This window comes from Triticum dicoccoides, chromosome 1A (assembly GCF_002162155.2).
Source record: "Triticum dicoccoides isolate Atlit2015 ecotype Zavitan chromosome 1A, WEW_v2.0, whole genome shotgun sequence".
Classification (NCBI taxonomy): Eukaryota; Viridiplantae; Streptophyta; class Magnoliopsida; order Poales; family Poaceae; genus Triticum; species Triticum dicoccoides.
In genome coordinates, this window is record NC_041380.1 from 162,991,556 (window position 1) to 163,010,437 (window position 18,882).

An 18,882-nucleotide genomic window follows, 5' to 3' on the forward strand; every position below is an offset into this window, starting at 1 on the left:
GGCGGGACGAGGTGGAGAGGGGCGGCGGCAGGCAGCTTATAAACGCCTCGGGGGGCGGGGGGGCTGCTTGGGCGTGGCGGAGTCCGAGCCGGACTCCTCGTGGAGTCCGCCGGCGGCACGGCGCTGGCGGCGCGGAGGTGGTGGCGCGAGCGGGCCGGCTGGGCTTCGGCCTAGTTCGGTCTGGGAGTTTTTTTTAAATAATTCTGCCGAAGAAAATCCTAAATAAATATAAAAAAATTCTAAAAATGCGAAAAACAATTTTCACCGTCTAAATAAAATATTTAGAGCAAAGTGAACATTTTTCTGGCCTAAAAATGCCATTTTGAAAATTGCATAGTTTTCTAATTCAAATAAAATAGCAATAAAATCCCAAATAAAATATTTATTTAATTTTAACATTTTTCCTCCAATATTTCCTTTATTTTGGAGAAGTCCTTTTATCTCCTCTCTTTTATTTTATATTGGAAATATTTCGAAGGGAAAATATTAAAACAAAAGTGATCCTCTTTTCAAATTTGAGAAAAATTCAAATATGAAAATAGTGAAATCCCCAACTCTCTCCGTGGGTCCTTGAGTTGCTTAGGATTTCTAGGATCGCAAACAAGATGCAAATAAAATATGATATGCATATGATGACCTATGTATAACATTCCAAATTGAAATTTTGGGATGTTACATATTTCTTCCATATCACAAGTTCGTATAAAGCTTATTTTCTTCGCACTAAAAGATCATACATATTTAGAGAGCAATTTTTATTGCTTGCACCGATGACAACTTACTTGAAGGATCTTACTAAATCCATAGGTAGATATAGTGGACTCTTATGGCGAAACTGGTTTAAGGGATGTTTGGATGCACAAGTAGTATCTCTACTTGGTGCAAAAGAGTTGGCTGGCATAAGGGGAAAGCAATCTCAACATGTTGGAGGACCCATGACAATATAACTTCTATTCGGATAAAAGAAAACATAACCCATTATGTTGTCTTCCTTGTCCAACATCAACTTTTTAGCATGTAATATTTTAATGAGTGCTCACAATCACAAAACATGTCCAAGATAGTATATTTATATGCGAAACCTCTCTTTCTTTATTACTTCTGTTAATTGCAACAATGACCGAAACTACGTTTGTCAACCCCAACAAATTTTACTCATCATACTCTTTATATGTGAAGTCATCACTCTCCATAAGATCATTATATAATATTTTTACTTCTTTTATTCCTCTTTATTTTTCTCAAGATCATAGCAAGAAAACAAAGCCCTCAACTCAAAACTACTCTTTATTATATAACTCATGGACTCAATTACATAGTTAGATCACAATGCAAAACTCAAACCTAGATCAAACTAAAACTTTATTCTACTAAACCGAGATATAACCAAAAGGACCGAACTAAGAAAAATGATAAAGGTGAAGGTGTGATGATGATACGATACCGGGGCACCTCCCCCATGCTTGGCAGTTGCCAAGGGGAGTGCCCATACCCATATATTTAGATCTCTTTCTTTGGAGGTGATGATGATGGAGTTGATGATGTTGTAGGCTTGTCCTCCATCTGCTTCATTAAGGCACCTCTCAGGACTTGCAATTCTTGGAGCACATGTTGGAGCATATTTGCATTCTTCATGATTTCCTCCAAAAGATGCTTATATTTAGGCCACCAAGAACCTTTTCCTGCATTGTTCTCCCTTGGACGGGATATGTCCCAATTGGAGGGCATATGTGCATGAGGGGTGTTCTCCACCCTGTAATTATGAACCAAATTATGAAAGTTGTTCCGATGTAACCTGTGTAAGGGCATCCTAGGGGAAGCTATATGATCGAAAGTATGTCTAGAGGGGGGGGGGCGATTAGACTATTGACCAAATAAAAATCTATCCTTTTCCCAATTTTAAGTCTTGGCAGATTTTAGCCACTTAGCACAAGTCAAGCAATCAACCTACACATGCAATTCTTAGAGTATAGCAGCGGAATGTAAATCATTGCACATGAAGGTAAAGGGGGGGAGTTTAGAGGGAGCAAACACAATGTAGACACAGATATTTTTGGCGTGGTTCCAATAGGTGGTGCTATCGTACATCCACGTTGATGGAGACATCAACCCACGAAGGGTAACGGCTACGCGAGTCCACGGAGGGCTCCACCAACGAAGGGTCCACAAAGAAGCAACCTTGTCTATCCCACCATGGCCATCGCCCACTAAGGACTTGCCTCACTTGGGTAGATCTTCACGAAGTAGGAGATATCCTTGCCCTTACAAACTCCTTGGTTCAACTCCACAATCTTGACGGAGGCTCCCAAGTGACACCTAACCAATCTAGGAGACACCACTCTCCAAAAGGTAATAGATGGTGTGTTGATGATGAACTCCATGCTCTTGTGCTTCAAATGATAGTCTCCCCAACACTCAACTCTCTCTCATGGATTTGGATTTGGTGGAAAGAAGATTCGAGTGAAAGCAACTTGGGGAAGGCTAGAGATCAAGATTGTTGTGGTTGGAATAGAATATCTTGTTCTCAACACATGAGTAGGTGGTTCTCTCTCAGAAAATGTATGGTAGAAGTGTAGGCATGTTCTGATTGCTCTCTCTCGAATGGAGGATGAGTGCATGTCAGATTTCGGGTTCCGGCAAAACCCTTGAGGTTCGAACACTGGGGTGTGCACAAAGATCTCTCCCCCTCTCCCGGTTCGCACTCAACATGATCTCGCGGCCTAGCTCGACGAACCCAAAGAACGAGAGACACAAGATTTATACTGGTTTGGGCCATCGTTGTGGTGTAATACCCTACTCCAGTGTGGTGTGGTGGATTGCCTCTTGGGCTGAGGATGAACAGTTATTAGGGAAGAACAGCCTCCTAAGGAGAGGTGTTCTTGTGCTTGGCAAACTTGTGCATGGCTGTGGATGGAATGGCTCTGATCCATGATTAGATGCCTCCTATGGTGGTGGCTAGTCCTATTTATAGAGGCCCTAGTCCTCTTCCCAAATATTCAGCGGGAAGAGATCCCACAACGGCCAATTTCGAAGGGAGACAACTAGTACAAGCTATCCTGACAAAAGGTGGTATTCGCCTACCAAAGGCTCTTGTGGTGATGCCGTCTTGGGCTCCATGGTGACCTCCATCCTCCTAGCCTTCTGGTCTTGGTCTTGTTGCACTGATATGGAAACCTTTGCCTGATGCCTCAGGACTCCTCGCCTGCTCTTGCCTCTTTAGCACCAAAGAGGAAATGAGGACGCTGCACGCGCCAGCGCCTGCCTGACGCCCGCCTGGCTCCAGTCGTCATGGCTTGCATCACATAAACCTCACGAGGTGTCCCTTGCCTTGATCTCTCCGCCCCTCATGAGCCAGCCTAGTGAGGCCGCCCCTGAGAAGGTCTTGCATCGTCCACCTCGTGAGTCTTGTCCTCTCGTGAGGGTCTTGAGTCTTTACTGGTGAAGATGGGCCATACGGGCAGGCAAGTCTGGGGACCCCCATTCCCAGAACGCCGACAGTAGCCCCCAGGCCCAAGGGACGCTCGGACTTGGCTTCGAGGCGAAGCCAAAGGGCAAGTGCGGAGTGCCGCGGGCCCCCACAGCCTGTGACCACGGTTGGCGCATGGCGACTGATTGGGCGTGGGTGTCTCCGCTTCCCCACGCCACCTCGGCAACTGCCCGACTTGACGGGTCCTTTCTGCATGTAGGAAAAGATCATTATTACCTTAGATCATGGAGGCCGGCGGTTGGCCTCCCCTTGGCTATAAATGGGAAGAGGGGGCGGAGCCCCTGTCACCCATCTCCTTCTCTGCTTCTCCCGCTGTTTCTTCTTCCTCGCTCATCCGCCGGCAGCGACATCCATGGTGCCTGTGAAGAGGCTCTCGGCTGCGGAGAAAGGGAAGGCTCGCCAGGAGGAGCCCGGCTCACCGCCGCCCAAGAGGGGGCACGACCGTTCCCGCAAGCATACTGCGACCCCCGCGGCCACGGTGGCGCCTCTTCGCGCGGTGGCAGCCGCCTTGGTCGTGGTAGTCCCGTTGACGAGGTCAGTCGTGTCGTGGTTTCGCGGCCTCCTTGGACACGCTTCCATTCGGCAGAGGTGATGCTAGAGTTCATTGTGTGGTCGGAGAACCCGGCCGACACTTGGCTTCAGCTTCCGCGGTTCTTCGTCGGCGAACTACCGTCCGCAGGTCGAGGCGGTCTCTGGCTGCAGGCGGACGGTTGCTGCTGTAGGGCTTCGTGGGTCGCAGTGGAAGTCTACGATGCGGGAAACGCGGCCATGACCCACGGCTGGTAGACATTCGCCCGCACGTGTGGACTGGGCAGGCGGTGTGCCCTCCACTTCAAGTACGATGGCGAAGCGACCCTCTTCATGAGGGTATTCGTGGAACATGATCACCGTGTCGGGTGCTGCCTCGAGGACAACAATGACGATGAGGTGCTCGGCCTTGGTGATGGTCGTGACGAGGAGGAAGGCGGGCCCGGCCATGTCTCGTCCATCTACGATGAATCTTCTTCCGGCGGTAGCTCCAGCAGGGGTGGCTACGACCAGCCACCATGCCGTCGTGCCCGCTTCGTTGGTGGCAGTGGGTCGACTCGTCGCCGTGCTCTGGTGAAGCGCGAGCAGGGGTCTGGCTTAGCTCAGGAGAGTGCTACGGGCCCGTCCTCGCTACCTACCGTGGGAGCATGTTCCGCTTTTGTTTCGTTCTTCCTTTCCTTCCTGCATTGAGAGATAAGTAAGCATGGGGCCCTACTAGGGCGTGCAACAATTATGATTTCTAAGTGGCTGTGCTACGTTTGTCATTCTTGTGTTGTGTTGCAGCGTCATGTTATATGTATGCGCGTAGGGATGACTTAGCTCAATGCGCCTGAAGTAGATTCCGCCTGGCGAGATGCGCGTTCCCCACTGCCTGGCAAGGCCTTCTGTGCTCGGGAGACGCTTGAGAACTGCAAAAATTTGCTAGGAAATTCTTATCCTTCCGAATCCCGCTCGCAGGCACTGTTCGTCACGACCCAGCACTTTGCATCATGGTACCCGGGGGGCACGGATTGAGCGGGGTCCGCCAGCTTGTGAGCTCGAGCACGAGTGCCTTGCGGAAGTAAGAAAAACACTCAGGAGAGCACCTGTCCAGCCCTCTCGTGAGGCACGTGAGCGGGAGTACGAGTCAAAAACAAGGAACCAAGAGTAGAAAGGAGGCAAAAGGCAACGGAACCAGGCCAACAAGGGACACCAGAAAGCAAATTTTCACTAAAGAGGGGCGAACCAACTGCAGAAAGCAAATGAAAATTCGCGTCCGGCACCTAGTCTAGTCTTCTTGTCTTCTCACCAGCGCGGAGCTAAGTACTGCCACTAGGTGTGGGAGGGAGCCCCCGAGGCCCAAGGGCGGCACTCCTGAGACTCCGGGCGTGTACAGCCCCACTCATTATTACGTGAGAGTGTCACGAGCGGAGATTCTTCACAGGCACTGGGCCTTGCTTCACAGGCACCAGGCCTTGCTTCATGGGTAGAACCTCCGGAGGTGCTGGATGTTCTAGGCGTTCTGGATGGGGACCCCGTCCTACGTCTCCAGGCGTGCGATGCCAGGCCTAGAGACGTGGGCGACCCGAAATGGGCTCTCCCACATGGGCGAGAGCTTGTGCAGCCCTTCCCTGGAGAGCACCTGCTTCAGGACAAGATCACCCACCTCGAGCATCCTGGAGCGGACGCTACGGTAGTGGTACCGCCGTAGCGCCTGATGGTACCTCGCAGCTCGAAGCGAGGTTTCACGATGGCGTTCCTCCCCCAGCACGAGATCCATCCCCCGCATGGCGTCCTGCTGCGTTTCATCAAACGCCAAGACCCGTGCGGAAAGATGCTTGATCTCATGAGAACCGCTTCTGGTCTCGCCTGTCGGCCTGGTGGCGGTGGTGCAGATGGACCACAGCACAGACTGGAGCTCGTCGTGCCAGCCCCTGCCACAAGCCTTGAGCTTCTTCTTGAAGGTCCTGATATTGAGGCCCCTCAGGACTTCCGTGTTGGCTCATTTGGCTTGGTCGTTGCTCCTGGGGTGTGCCACGGAGGCGTGGCAGATCTGCGTTCCAAGGTTAACACAATATGTTTTGAAGAGATTGCTAGTGAACTGTGAGCCATTGTCGGTGATGATGCGATTAGGGACCCCAAATTGGCTTACGATGCCCTTGGTGAACTTGACTGCTGACCCGGCCGGGATGGTGCGGACGGCTTCCACTTCCGCCCACTTGGTGAAATTGTTGATGGTGACGTAGAGGTAGCGGTACCCTCCAGGCACTCGAGGGAATGGACCTAGGATATCCAGCCCCCAGACCGAGAACGGCCATGAGAGCGGGATAGTCTTGAGGCCTTGAGCCGGCTGGTGGATCTGCTTGGCACGGAATTGGTAGGCCTCACAGGACTTCACCAGCTCGGCCGCGTCATTGAGTGTTGTGGGCCAGTAGAACCCGCTGCGGAAAGCCTTACCGACCAGGGTGCGCGACGACGAGTGGTGCCTGCAGTCTCCGCCATGTATGTCAGCTAGTAGCTCGTTCCCCTGTTCCCTGGAAATGCATCACAGAGAAACATCATTTGGCCGCTTCCTGTATAGCTCACCGTCCTGAATGCAGTACGCCGTAGCCTGCCAAGCCACGCGCTCCGTGTCTTCCTCCTTCTCCAGCAACGTGTCTTGTTCCAGGTATGCCTTGAACTCCTTGATCCAGCACCCCTCCCGAGGCTCAAGCGCTAAGAGGAGGCGCGCTGCAAGGTTGGGACGCAGACAGGGGCTCCCGAGGCCAGAGGCTGGGGGAGCTCCTCCTGAGGCGGCACTAGCTTCGCAGGCTGGGGTGCCGCGGAAGACTTGAAGACCATTTCCTCGAAGACGCCAGGCTCTTGGGGCATCCGCTTGGATGCTCTTTTGGTGACGTTGTTAGCCTATTTTTTGGTGCCACGAGGCACATGCTGCAGCTCCAAGCCTAGGAACTGCTTCTCCATTTTGCGCACCTCCGCGAGATATGCCTCCATGTGCTCATCCTTTGGCTCATACACCTTGTTGGAGAAGTTGACAAGGAGCTGCGAGTCCCCCTTGATGGTGAGGCGTTTCACCCCTAGGGCCACCTGTGGCACCCTGGCTCAGAGAAACCGGAACTCCCCTATTCCAGCCCAGAGATCGAGGAGAAGTCTCTAGAATACGACACTGCTTGACATAGAACAAATCAGCTCTTATTACAAGAATAATAATACAAGGGTCTGATGTTACAAAGAAGCACATCAGCACGGCGACACTATGCATGTGATACTACACTTACTATATGCTAGCAGCGGAACAACTCGATGCAGCGGAATACTTCTAGCAGCGGAACAACGACGAAGGTGGTGAACTCCACTCTGCAGGGACTCTGGCTGGGACACGATCTAGCTCGCACGCATGGCAACCACCGATAAGTAATCAAGCAATAATGGCATCACCTGCAATCTGGCATGACACGCCAGGTCAGTACATTGAATGTACTTGCAAGCTCATAACAACCATAAACATCAAGGCAAGACAATAACATAGCATTAACAGGTTAATTAAATTAGCAACTATTATGATGAAACAACTACTAAGCATGGTATGAAATGGATACAATACTAATAAATCACCATCTCATATCTCCATAACCATATCACTCTCGGCTAACCGGCCAAGCAATATACCATCTCCATCACCTCATGATCAAAACCAAATGGTGATCTTTCCGGCGATCACTACCATGACCAACACTTGGTCTCAAACGGCGATCTTTCCAGCGATCACTACCACAACCAACACTTGGTCTCAAACGGTGATCCTTCCGGCGATCACTACCACGACCAACACTAGGTCTCCAACATCATCATCAACAACCTGCCCATCTGTACTGCTCAACATATCAACACATAAATCACCTATAAGTCATTCCATCATGTGAGTGTTGATCGAACGGTGTGACTTAGTACGAACCCATGCCCATGACCAAGGACGCAGCTATCGATAGTTAAATACACTCTGCAGAGATAGTGCACTGTACCCACAGCACGGAACCCATGGCCTCGCACTCCCATTTGGGTGGACCAACGGCGTTCTGACAAAACCGATCTACTACCATGACACTCTCCCGGCCACTCTGACTCACTCCCCAATTGGATAGTCCTGGGTGGCCCCGTGTCTACCAAAGACACAATGACCACGTCGTGGCCAAAACAGCCAACATCGTGGCAAACAAAACGGTCCCAAACGGGGACCACGCACGCAAAATCCAACTACGGGCACACAAGGTTATGTCTGCTTACCGGGCCAGGGTACCGCACGCCCATAACCTTCCCTCGTTGGAGGCACCGGCGAGAGGCACGACAATATACCGCATTAGGGCCTTCCCATAAAGGCAAATGTGGTTGCACTGGAAAAAGCCCGGTTCGGTGGCACCTGGCCAACTTAATGACGGAATTTATCCCCAAAGTATAATAGTAATGACTGATATTCCGATATCATCTATCTACCTACAATCCAAGTCATAACAATATCCAACAAATAATCCACAGCTGAATATCGTATCTCCAGAATACTCCAAGGACAATATAACACTACTATCATGATGAATCCAAGAATGATAAGACTACTACTCAAATATCAAGAACTAACTATCCAACTATGATCCACATGCAAGCATCATCTCCAACATCATACTCCAAAACATGATATGATCTAGCATCACACTAGCCACTAATAATCCAAAGGCAACATGATATCCAAAGTAATGCTCCAAGATATTAACAGATACCATCATGAAAAAAATCATACTAGCCACTACGAATCCAAAGGCACATGATATCCAAAGTAATGCTCCAAGATAATAACAAATACCATCATGACAATAATCATACTAGCCACTAAGAATCCAAAGGCACATGATATCCAAAGTAATCATCAAAATATAAGTCCTAGAACTCCAAGCAATATCATGACAATATCAAGATCAAAACACTACTCCGAGAAATGCCATGCTCACATCATACATAGCTAATGCAATATTTTAAACAAGTTCAACTAACTTAAACCATGTCACTGCTTGCAATCATGCAAATGGGGGGTGTGGCTTGCCCGGGGTGGAAATCGCTGGAAATCTTTCTCTCTCGGAGGGGCTGAATAAGGGCAGGGGCAAAATGGTCATTTTTAGAATGTCAAAACATGGTGAAAATGATTCCATCGGAACGGGCTCGACGAAATGAAGAAGTGGGCTTTGGAATCACCTGATTTGGAGTTGGGAGTAAAAAGATATGAAGGTTTTTCTGCCAGGGACCCATCTGTAAAGAAATATTTTTCAGCCTCGGCCTAAACAGAAAAACTGAAAGCGCCTACGGCTGAAATATGTTTTTTTGCATAGGGAAGCATATTTCCAGTCATAGTTAACCAAAGTACGCTTTCTGAATAGGAAAAACATATTTGAGAGGATTCGTGTCCACTTATCTGACTAGGCAGAGGCGGGACCGGGCTTGGCGTCACTGACGTGCGGGTCCCACGGGGTGTGGGGCCCGTCACTTGTCTAGCTAGCCACGCGGGGTCAACGCCTGCCCGCCGACAGGTGGGGCCGGGGGCCCATTGGCCAGCTGGGGCGGGGCCTTCGTCTCCTTGCTCGCGCTCGCCCGACGGGGCAGAGGGAAGAGCGCGGTTCCAGCGCCCGTCCGGCCGGCTCCGGCCATCGTTTGGAGCACCCGGACCACGCACGCGTAGAGGGGGCCGAGGCGAACCCGTCCCCGTAGGGCACAGATGTCGAGGAGGCTGGGAAGGAGCAGGGCACCAGACGCGGCGGAGGAGAGCTTTGGCCGGAGTTGGGACACGGCGATCTGGTTGCTCCAGCTACAAAAGGAGAGAGGGAAGGGACTCGCCAGGGTCTGGGTGTGCTTCTGGTGGTGGAGAGGTGGAGGGAGAGGCGTCGACTCGCTCGAATTTGAGTGGAGCCGAACGGCGGCCATGGTGGCAATGGAGGTCGAGGAGGGGCTCTGGTGCTCGGGGAAGGGGCTAGGGGGAACTAGGGGAGAGGAGTGAGGCTGCTGGTGCGGTCGAGGGAGCTCGGGGTTGGCTTATATAGCCACGGGACGAGGTGGTGAGCTGGCATCACCGCGGGGTAGAGGAGGCCAACGGAGGCGCAGGGAGGAAGAGACGAGGAGGAAGACGATGGCCGGCACACTGTGCTCCCGTGGGCGTTCGACGGCGAGCGTCGGTGAGGGGTTTTACGAAGAGGGAGACAGGTCCAGGAGGACGATGATGATGTAGTAAAACTCTTGGACACGCTCACGCACGCGAGGACGACGAGAGGACGAGCTGCCGAAGCACAAACGACCACTGGACGCGGCCACTGCACACGGAGCACGTGCACTGTGGTGCCATTAATGCGGTCACCGCGTGCACTGGCATGTAGTGAGGGAGAGGGGCTTAACCATGTTGTCTAGTTGATAGTTCATCCAGGGGAGGTTGCAACTAAGGTGGTAGATCAGTGAAAAGTGATATGGTTAAATGGTAATCACCATCTGAAGTTTACGGCAGTAAATTTGACCGTGCACTGGTGATCAATAGGGAAGTGCTTAGGCCAAATGGATCTGTCTGAGATGATTAGCTTAAGAAGGACTATGATTCTGGAGAGTTTGAGGGGAAAGAGACCATTAATTAATATGGTTGCTTTGTAACTACCATTATTGGTCCAGAATCAAAATCATGATGGTTCACTCACATAGAGTAACCACTGGAGATGTAATTTTGCAAGGCTTAGTGACTTGGCCAGATAAAGGTGCTGTAAAAATTTCATACCAATTGGTTTTAATAAATGGTACTTCCTTCACAGCTATTCCCTCTGTCCAGAAACTTGCAAAAATTCTAGAGAAATATTGGCTTTAAGAATTGATGGAAAATTTGGTGGAGAGAAGTTATTTGGGTAGGAGAATGCTCTGGTAAATTTCAACTCATTTGGATTACCCTAGCTAGCACTTCCTTCACAAAGGCTTCCCTTAGACAGGAACTTTGAAAAATCATTGAGGAAGTTTGGCTAGAAAAATAAAATTGAATTTTGGCACAGGTTAATTTTTTGGATGATATGTCATGCCCAAAAAGTTTGGGGGCAAATGGGAAAAGATAAATAGCACTTGCATCACAATGTGCCATTTAGGACAGAATAGGAAATGAATTTATTAAGCATGATGAGAAATATGGCCAATGAAATATTGTGCCATATTTGAGGAAGATATGACCCAAACAATTTATAAGAATTACTTGGGGATTTTTTGATGGGCAAAAATATGGGTTGCTTCACAACATAGAGCAGACAAGGTTATTCCTTTAATAGAAAAAGGAATATTTCCTAGAAAAAGAAATTAGGGTTTGGTCAAGCAGTGGAGTAACATGGTCTCTGTCGGATGGGGGGTTTCGGCAAACCCTTAAGGTTCAAACACTGGGGTGCGCGTGAAGTCTTTCGCTCCTACCGATCTACGCCCTAGCTCGCTAAGATCTCGCGGACGAACTCAACGAACTCGCAACACGGAAAGACACGAGATTTATACTAGTTCGGGCCACCGTTCTGGTGAAATACCCTACTCTAGTGTGGTGGTGGTGGATTGCCTCTTGGGCTGATGATGAAAAGTACAAGGGGAAGAACAACCTCCTGAGGTTGAGGTGTTCTTGTGCTTGGCTAACTTGTCCGGGTGAGAGTGATCTCCCCCCTCTACGGTGGTGGCTTTAGCTCTACTTATATAGGCTCTGGTCCTCCTCCCAAATATTGAGCGGGAAGGGAGCCAACCACGGCGGGAAAATTCGAAGGGGGACAGCTAGTACAAGCTATCCTGACAAAAGTGGTCCTCGCCTCCGAAAGGCTCTGGTGGTGACGCCGTCTTGGGCTCCACGATGACCTCCGTCTTGCCGTCCTTCCGGTCTTGGTCTCGTTGCACCGATATGGCAACCTTTTCCTGATGCCTCGGCACTCTTCGCCTGCGCCTGCTTCCTTAGCACCAAAGAGGAAACAAGGACGCTGCGCGCGCTGGCGCCCGCCTAGTGTCGATCGTCATGGCTCATGTGACGGGAGCCTCATGAGGTTTGCCCCGCCTTGATATCTCCGCTCCTCGTGAGCCTGCCTGACTAGGCCGCTCCAGAGGAGGTCTTGCGTCGTCCGCCTCACGAGGCTTGGCCCCTCGCGAGGGTCTTGGATGCCTTGTTGATGAAGATAGGACGTACAGCCTGTTGGCTTAGCCACGTCGTAGGCCCCAGGCAGGGAAGTCTGGGGACCCCCGTTCCCAGAATGCCAACAGTAGCCCCCGAACCCAAGGTGCGCTCAGGCTTTGCTTAGTGGCGAAGCCAAGAGTCAAGTGCGGAGCATCGCGGGCCCCAAAAGCCTGCGTCCTCGGTTGACGTGTGGCGGTTGATTGGACGTGGGCGTCTCCGCTTCCCCATGTTGCCTCGGCAACTGCTTGGCCTGACAAAAGGCTGGCGCGCGCAGCACTTGCCTTCATTGCTTCTTTCTCGCCTCGCTCTAGATCCCCTTTCTTGCTCTTCGCTGCCGCTACCTCCAGATCCAGTCCAATCTCATCTTGCATCTGCGATCCATGACGCCGCGCAAGGTCAAGACTTCCTCAGCACCGGCTTGGTATGAGTCGGCCCTTGAGGCGCCCACCGTCACAGAGAAGAGCCTCGCCCCCGTGCGCCTGCTGACGGCGGGTGAGAGCAATGAGTGGGGGGAGACCGAGCTCCGGCTTGCCTCCGACGTGCCGGAGCCCGAGGAAAGCACCTTCTTCCCCTTCTTCTCGAGAAGTGTCGCCGTAGGGTTGGTTCCTCCCTTCTCTGATTTCTTTTATGAAGTCCTCGACCACTACGGGCTGCAGGCGTTGCACCTCCATCCCAACTCCGTCCTGCTACTGTCCATCTTCGCCTACTACTGTGAGGCGTACCTGGGCATGATGCCGTCCGTGGCACTCTTGCGCCATTTCTTCTTCCTCCGTGTCAGCAAGGGTCACATCTTCGGATGCGCTAACTTCGTCGCGTCCGGCAAGGCCAACTCGATCTTGAGCATCGGGAAGAGGGCCGACAACATTCCATCCAAATGGGTCATGATGGACGCCAAGCACGCCGATCCGCATCTGGTGTTGCCTACGGTGGTGCCCTCTTCCAACGGGGGGTGGCCCAAGGCGGAGCTTGCCGATGAGCGGGCATCGTTAGTGTTGGGGTAGATGGTGACCGACTTGAAGCCAGGAAACGCGAGGGCGGCCAAGGTGACGGGGGTCATGCTTCTGAGGGAGTTCTTGACGCTGTGAGTTTCCCCGCTCCAGGCGCGCGCACGCCCTCTGCAGGAGCTTGAAGAAGAGGGAAACAAGACCCGCCTGAGGCCAGGGGCCCTGCCTGACAAAGAATTAGCCGCTGTCCTGCGCCTCATAGTTGGTACAACAAGGAGTACCCATCGAGCGCCTTCGCCCCCTTGTTCCAACGCAGGGATCGGGAGGAACTCGTCGCATCCAGGCCGACTTTCACGTGCGTGGGCTGGTGCCGCCGGCGCTCCCGGGAGCCCCTGCGGCACCGAAACCGGTGGAGGTGTCTTCTGATGAATCCCACGGGGAAGGGGAAGAGGAGGTGGACCTGGGGAAGACTTTGGAAGAGGTGGGGGAGACTTCCCCTCTGAGCAAGGTCGAGATCCTCCGCGCCCTTCCTGACGATGTTGAGGTCGACGCCCGCCAAGGGGAGATGGGGCAGCCCCCCATCCCGACAAGGGGAAGGTCATAGCTGGTGCTTCACGATGCGGCCTCCGTCCCGATGCTGTCAGGCTTCAAGATCCCCAAGCGGAAGTAGTCGCGGTGGACCAGTAAGTGTCTCAAGCTTCGCCTTGTCCCTGTTTGTATTTGTCATTTCCTGATGCCAGCCCTTGGTTGATCAGGCCGACGTCTTCTGCGAAGAAGAGGAAGGAGGATGCGGCGGCCGTGCCTCCCTCCATAGAGAAAGGGGGCAGCAGCGCCCGCATCTCCCCAGCAAGGTCATCCTCGCGGGGCCAAGAGGAACATCGCCATGTGGAATCAGCCCCCATGGCCCCTCTGGCTCCAGAAGTGCCAGCGCCTGGCGCAGCTAAAGAGGTCCCAACTGCTCCGGAACTCGCGACCTCCCAGGCCCTGGTGATGATGTCGCCTCCTCCCACTGCCTCACCTCCACTCCCAGGTTCTTCTGTTCCTGCTGCTACTCTGGAACATCCTCATTCGGAGATGACCCAGCTGCAGGAGGATCTCCTGGGCGCCTACCCACGCCTTGTGGCCGGGCTCTTGGAGCTGGCCTTAGGCTGGCTCCACTCTGACTTGGCGGTTCACGCAGCGCTGGGTCAGGCCGCTGCGGCTTCTGAGAAGGATAAGAAGAGTGCCGCCAACACCGCAGCTGATCATGAGATGGTGCTGAAAGACGCCAAGGCCGCCCGTGACCGCTGCCAGGTGCTGGAGGACGAGTTGCAGCGCCTGCGCGACAAGCACGCCGAACAAGCACACTGCCACCAAGCAAAGGAGGAGGAAATGAAGGCCCGGGAGGACGCCGTCAAGGACCATGATGCTGAGCTGGCGGAGTTGGGGCGGTTGCAGGCCGCCGAGCGCAACCGGTTTGAAGAGCTGGTGCGGAAGGTGAAGGCGAGGGAGGCCGATCTCGATGCCAAGGCGTGAGTCCTGACCGAAGACCACGCGGCCTTTGCAGATCTCGAGAAGAGATCCTGCAAGGCACTGAATATGCTCTACGAGCACGGCCTGGAGAAGTCGCTGGCCATTGATGAGGACGTCCCCGCCCGACTGCTTCCTCTCTTGGTGAAGGCGCTCGAGGAAGTCGTTAATGGCGTTGGTCCCATGGCGGAGGCGGAAGCTCGCGTCCTGCCTTCAGCTGCATTGACCAGCGTCTTCAGCCACTTGCACCTTCGCGACCCCAACACTTGTCTTGATGAGCTACTGCGGCCTATGGTTGAAGATACGAGGTCGCCGCCGCAGCTGTGCATGGTCAGGTGGAGGCCTTGCCGAAGAAGTTCCGCGTCTTTGTCTCCGCTCCTCTGTCCAGTGATGTCGCCGATCCTATAGCTGGTGGTGAAGGTGAAGACAACGTTGCTCATGAAGTGGCACCTTCCGCAGGTGACGGCGGTGTCCGGGGGTGACATGCGGCTATTCTCCTATTTCGTTCCTGTAACATGCATTAGGCCTCGTGGAGGCATTTAGACTTTTCATTTGATATCATGAGGACAATGTGTTTGTAATATTTGCTTCGAGATTTTGCGATTTCCTTCCTATTTGCTTTGCGTTCTGCGTCGGTAGAGCCCAGCCCCGCACATACCTCAACTGCCATTGGGCCGACCGGAGACCAGGACGAACCAAGGAGTGAGGGGCTACGTGACCAGTTAGGCTCCTGAGTCGCGATGCTCGAAAGTCCGCCTTGACGCGCAAACAGCCTATAGGGACAGTTCGTGAGGATATATTAATGTTCTACGTCGGCAGAGCCTGGCACCGCGCATACCTCAACCGCCATTGGGCTGACCAGAGACCAGGACAGACCAAGGAGTGAGGGGCTACGTGACTAGTTAGGCTCCAGAGTCGTGATGCTAGGGAGTCCCCCTTGACGCACAAACACTTTCCATACCTGCCCTCGCCGAGAGCTCGGGAGGGGCGCGCGACACCCAGGTCCGGCAGACCTGGTTGGGTGGCGTGCGCTTGGGTGTGACCCGAGCGCAGCCCCCTCGCGCGGCTCTCCCGAGGGGAGGCGTTGCGGTGAGGCCGGACGCTGAGCTCTGGGCTCCCTGAGGTTGGTACGACTGTGGGGCCGCCCTTAGTTGTTTATCACCAGATCGAGCATAGTGCTTCCGCTTGTGCACGGGCATAGCCGCTCCTCGGCAGTGTCGACGGCCAGCGCGGAGCATGGTGCTTCCACTTGTGCATGGGATGGGGCCCCCCTCCGGGAGGAGCCCCCGGGGCGTGTACAGCCCCGCCCTGACATGTGGCTTGCAAGGCAGGGCTGCGAAGTGTATCTGGGCACTCGAGAGTCAGCGCGGGACTCACGAGGCCCTACCTCAAGGTGGGTTGCACATGGTCTTCAGTCTTGGTGACTGTGTGTTCCTGCAAGGCGGTTAGGTGCAAGCACTCTAGGTCCTCAGGTCCCAGCCCTCGAGCGAGCTCAGCCGCCGCTGGTATGCCAGGTCGCGATGCCGTGGTCAAGGCCAGGGGGTGAGGGCTAGACAGCCAGTAAGAACTCCTGAGTCGCGATGCTCAGGAGCCCCCCTTTTAACGCGCAAGCGAATTGCACGGGGTGAATGGACCTATGGCGGGTGGCAGTCGAGCAGGCGATAACCGTAGGCAGGTTAAGCAGGGAAGGCAAATCGACTTGGGTAAATGCAGGAAGATGCATGCCACTGGGTCTGGCCCGAGCGGCTTGGGGATGATGCAGCCCGAGGGGCGCCCACAGCAAGGTAGGCTAAAGACATAAACAAAAGGGGTACATGCCGCAGGGATGTACCCACGCGGCCTAGGAATAATGCAGCCCGATGGGCGCTCCCAGTTAAACGAGCTTGGAAGACGTCACCTGGTTCTGTAGACGAAGTAGAGTTGTTGCACCTGGAGGCGTGCATCAAAGAAATTACTCTTCATGAGCTACCGGAGCCCTGAGCCTTTGGAGGCTCTAGGGGCTCGGGAGGTTCCCTGAAGACTGTCTCCATTTCCTCCAGTACGGAGGTGGTACCGGGCCTCCTAAGCCGCTAGGACGCACCGCATGTTGTGCTGATAGGCCAACGCCACGCTCGGCAAGCCGAAGGGCATGCGAACGTAGCTGTGTGGGGGCCCTCGCAGCGGCCCACACGTGAAGGCCAGAAGCGCTCCTGAGAGCGGCCCTGTTGAGCCCCGGGGCATCGATGCAGACACGCAACCCAGCATCCTTGCCAGGATGGGGAGCTAAGCCTCGTGAACGGTCATCGTCGCGCATGGCTCTTGCGTCTTGCAGCTCCTAAGTGGTCTTGGTGATGAAATCCTGAGTGGTGGGGACTCCTTGCCCTGTGCTCTCCTGAAGGACACGTGCCGCGAACCACGCCTCCAAGTGGTGCCCAAGCGCCTCCCTCGCGAGGTTGGCAAGGTCTGAGGCCCTCCAGAAGAGATCCCCCGAGCCCTTCCCAAGGAGGGTGCCGGGCGCGCCTTCCTATGCGATGGAGGGAGGCGCCCCTGGGACGGACACTGATCCTGATGAGGCTCCTGCCGCGATGCCATCCTCTTGAGGTCCTACGCGGCGTGGCTGCTTCTTCCTAGGGATGGCCTCCGAAGGGCCCTCACTTCTGCTGTGGGGGTCGTTGATTGCTGCAGCTTGGAAGGCGCGCTCGAGGGAGCACACCGCGTCTCTCTCTTCACATGGGAACGTGATGACTCCTCCGCTTCCTGGCATTTTAGGACGTTGTAGCCGTGATGGGTGACTGCTATGAACTTGTACAGGGCCGGATACCCGAGGATGGCACGATGTCGAAGTCGATGAGCTCGGTGCGGTAGTTCTTGCGCTCCCCGAATGTGGCAGGCAGGCGGACCTGCCCTATCGGTGTGGTGGAACCGTCAGTCACTCCTGAGAAAGGTCTGGTAGGCTGGAGCTGCTCATATGGCACTTGGAGGTTGTCGAACGTGTCGACAGACATGAGTTGAGCTCTGCACCACCGTCGATGAGGGTCTTGGTAACCTACACGTTACTGATGACTGGGGAACACAACATCAGGAGGGCGCTGGCGGTGGTCGTGCACTTGAGTTGATCTGCTGAGTTGAAAGTGATGGCGCATTGGGACCACTTGAGAGGGTGCGTGGCCTAGAGCTTGGGGAGCACCGCGTTCACCTCGCGAGCGAACTGTTTGAAGATGCGCCGAGAGGCTGGGGCCTGGGCGCTGCCCAAGATGCAGGCGATTGCACACGGCTCCTGGAAGCCCCTAGCCCCCTCGTCCTGATGGTGATCGTCGTTCCTTCTTGGTGGCGGCAGTGGGGGAATACTAGCATTGCTTTGGGGGCAATCCTCACGAGGCTGGTCCCTCCAGGCCCCCTCGCGAGGATGGTCCTGCCGGCGGTCCTCACAAGGCCTATCGCGCCATTCTTGGCATGGGCCACGGTCGTCCCAGCGTCTGCCTCCACGTCCTCCTCCACGGCCGTAGCCCCGGTCGCCGCGCTCGGAGCGTCGACCGAAGCATCCTTCTCGTATGGCTCTGAGCTCTTGACAGTCGCTGGTGTTGTGTGTTCAGGTTCTGGAAGGCGCAGAACGGTCGGCTGTTCTTGGATGACCCGGGCTAAGCTCTGCCCCGCTTGGTGTCGGGCTCCGCTGCTAGCACTGCTGCTTCCTTGCGTTCACGTCCTTGGCCTTGGCTTTCTTCTCCTCTGCGCCTGCGGCTGGCAGCTCGAGGAGAGAGAGGCGCCCCTCCTCATCTCTTGCGCACCTGGTCGCCAGGTTGAACAGCTCCTGAGATGTGCAGAGCTCCTCGTGGATAGCGAGCTCTTCCTTCATTTTGACATTGCGGACGCCGTCGGAGAATGCGGAGATGATGGCCTCATCCGTGACCTTGGGGATCTTGAGGTGGGTGCTGTTGAAGCGCTGGATGTACTTCTGGAGGGTCTCTCCTGGTTGTTTCTTGATGCGGCACAAGTCGCCCGCGGACGGCGGGCGGTCGCGAGTGCCCTGGAAGTTGGCGACGAAGCGGTCACGCATCTCGTCCCAGGAGGAGATTGAGCTGTGCTGCAGGTTCAGGAGCCAGGAGCGGGCCCCATCCTTTAGAGCCATGGGAAACCAGTTCGCCATGACTTTCTCATCGCCATTGGCCGCCTCGATGCTCAGCTCATAGAGCTGCAGGAACTCCGCGGGGGCGGCGGTGCCGTATAGCGAGGAGGCAGATCCGGCTTGAACTTGCCTGGCC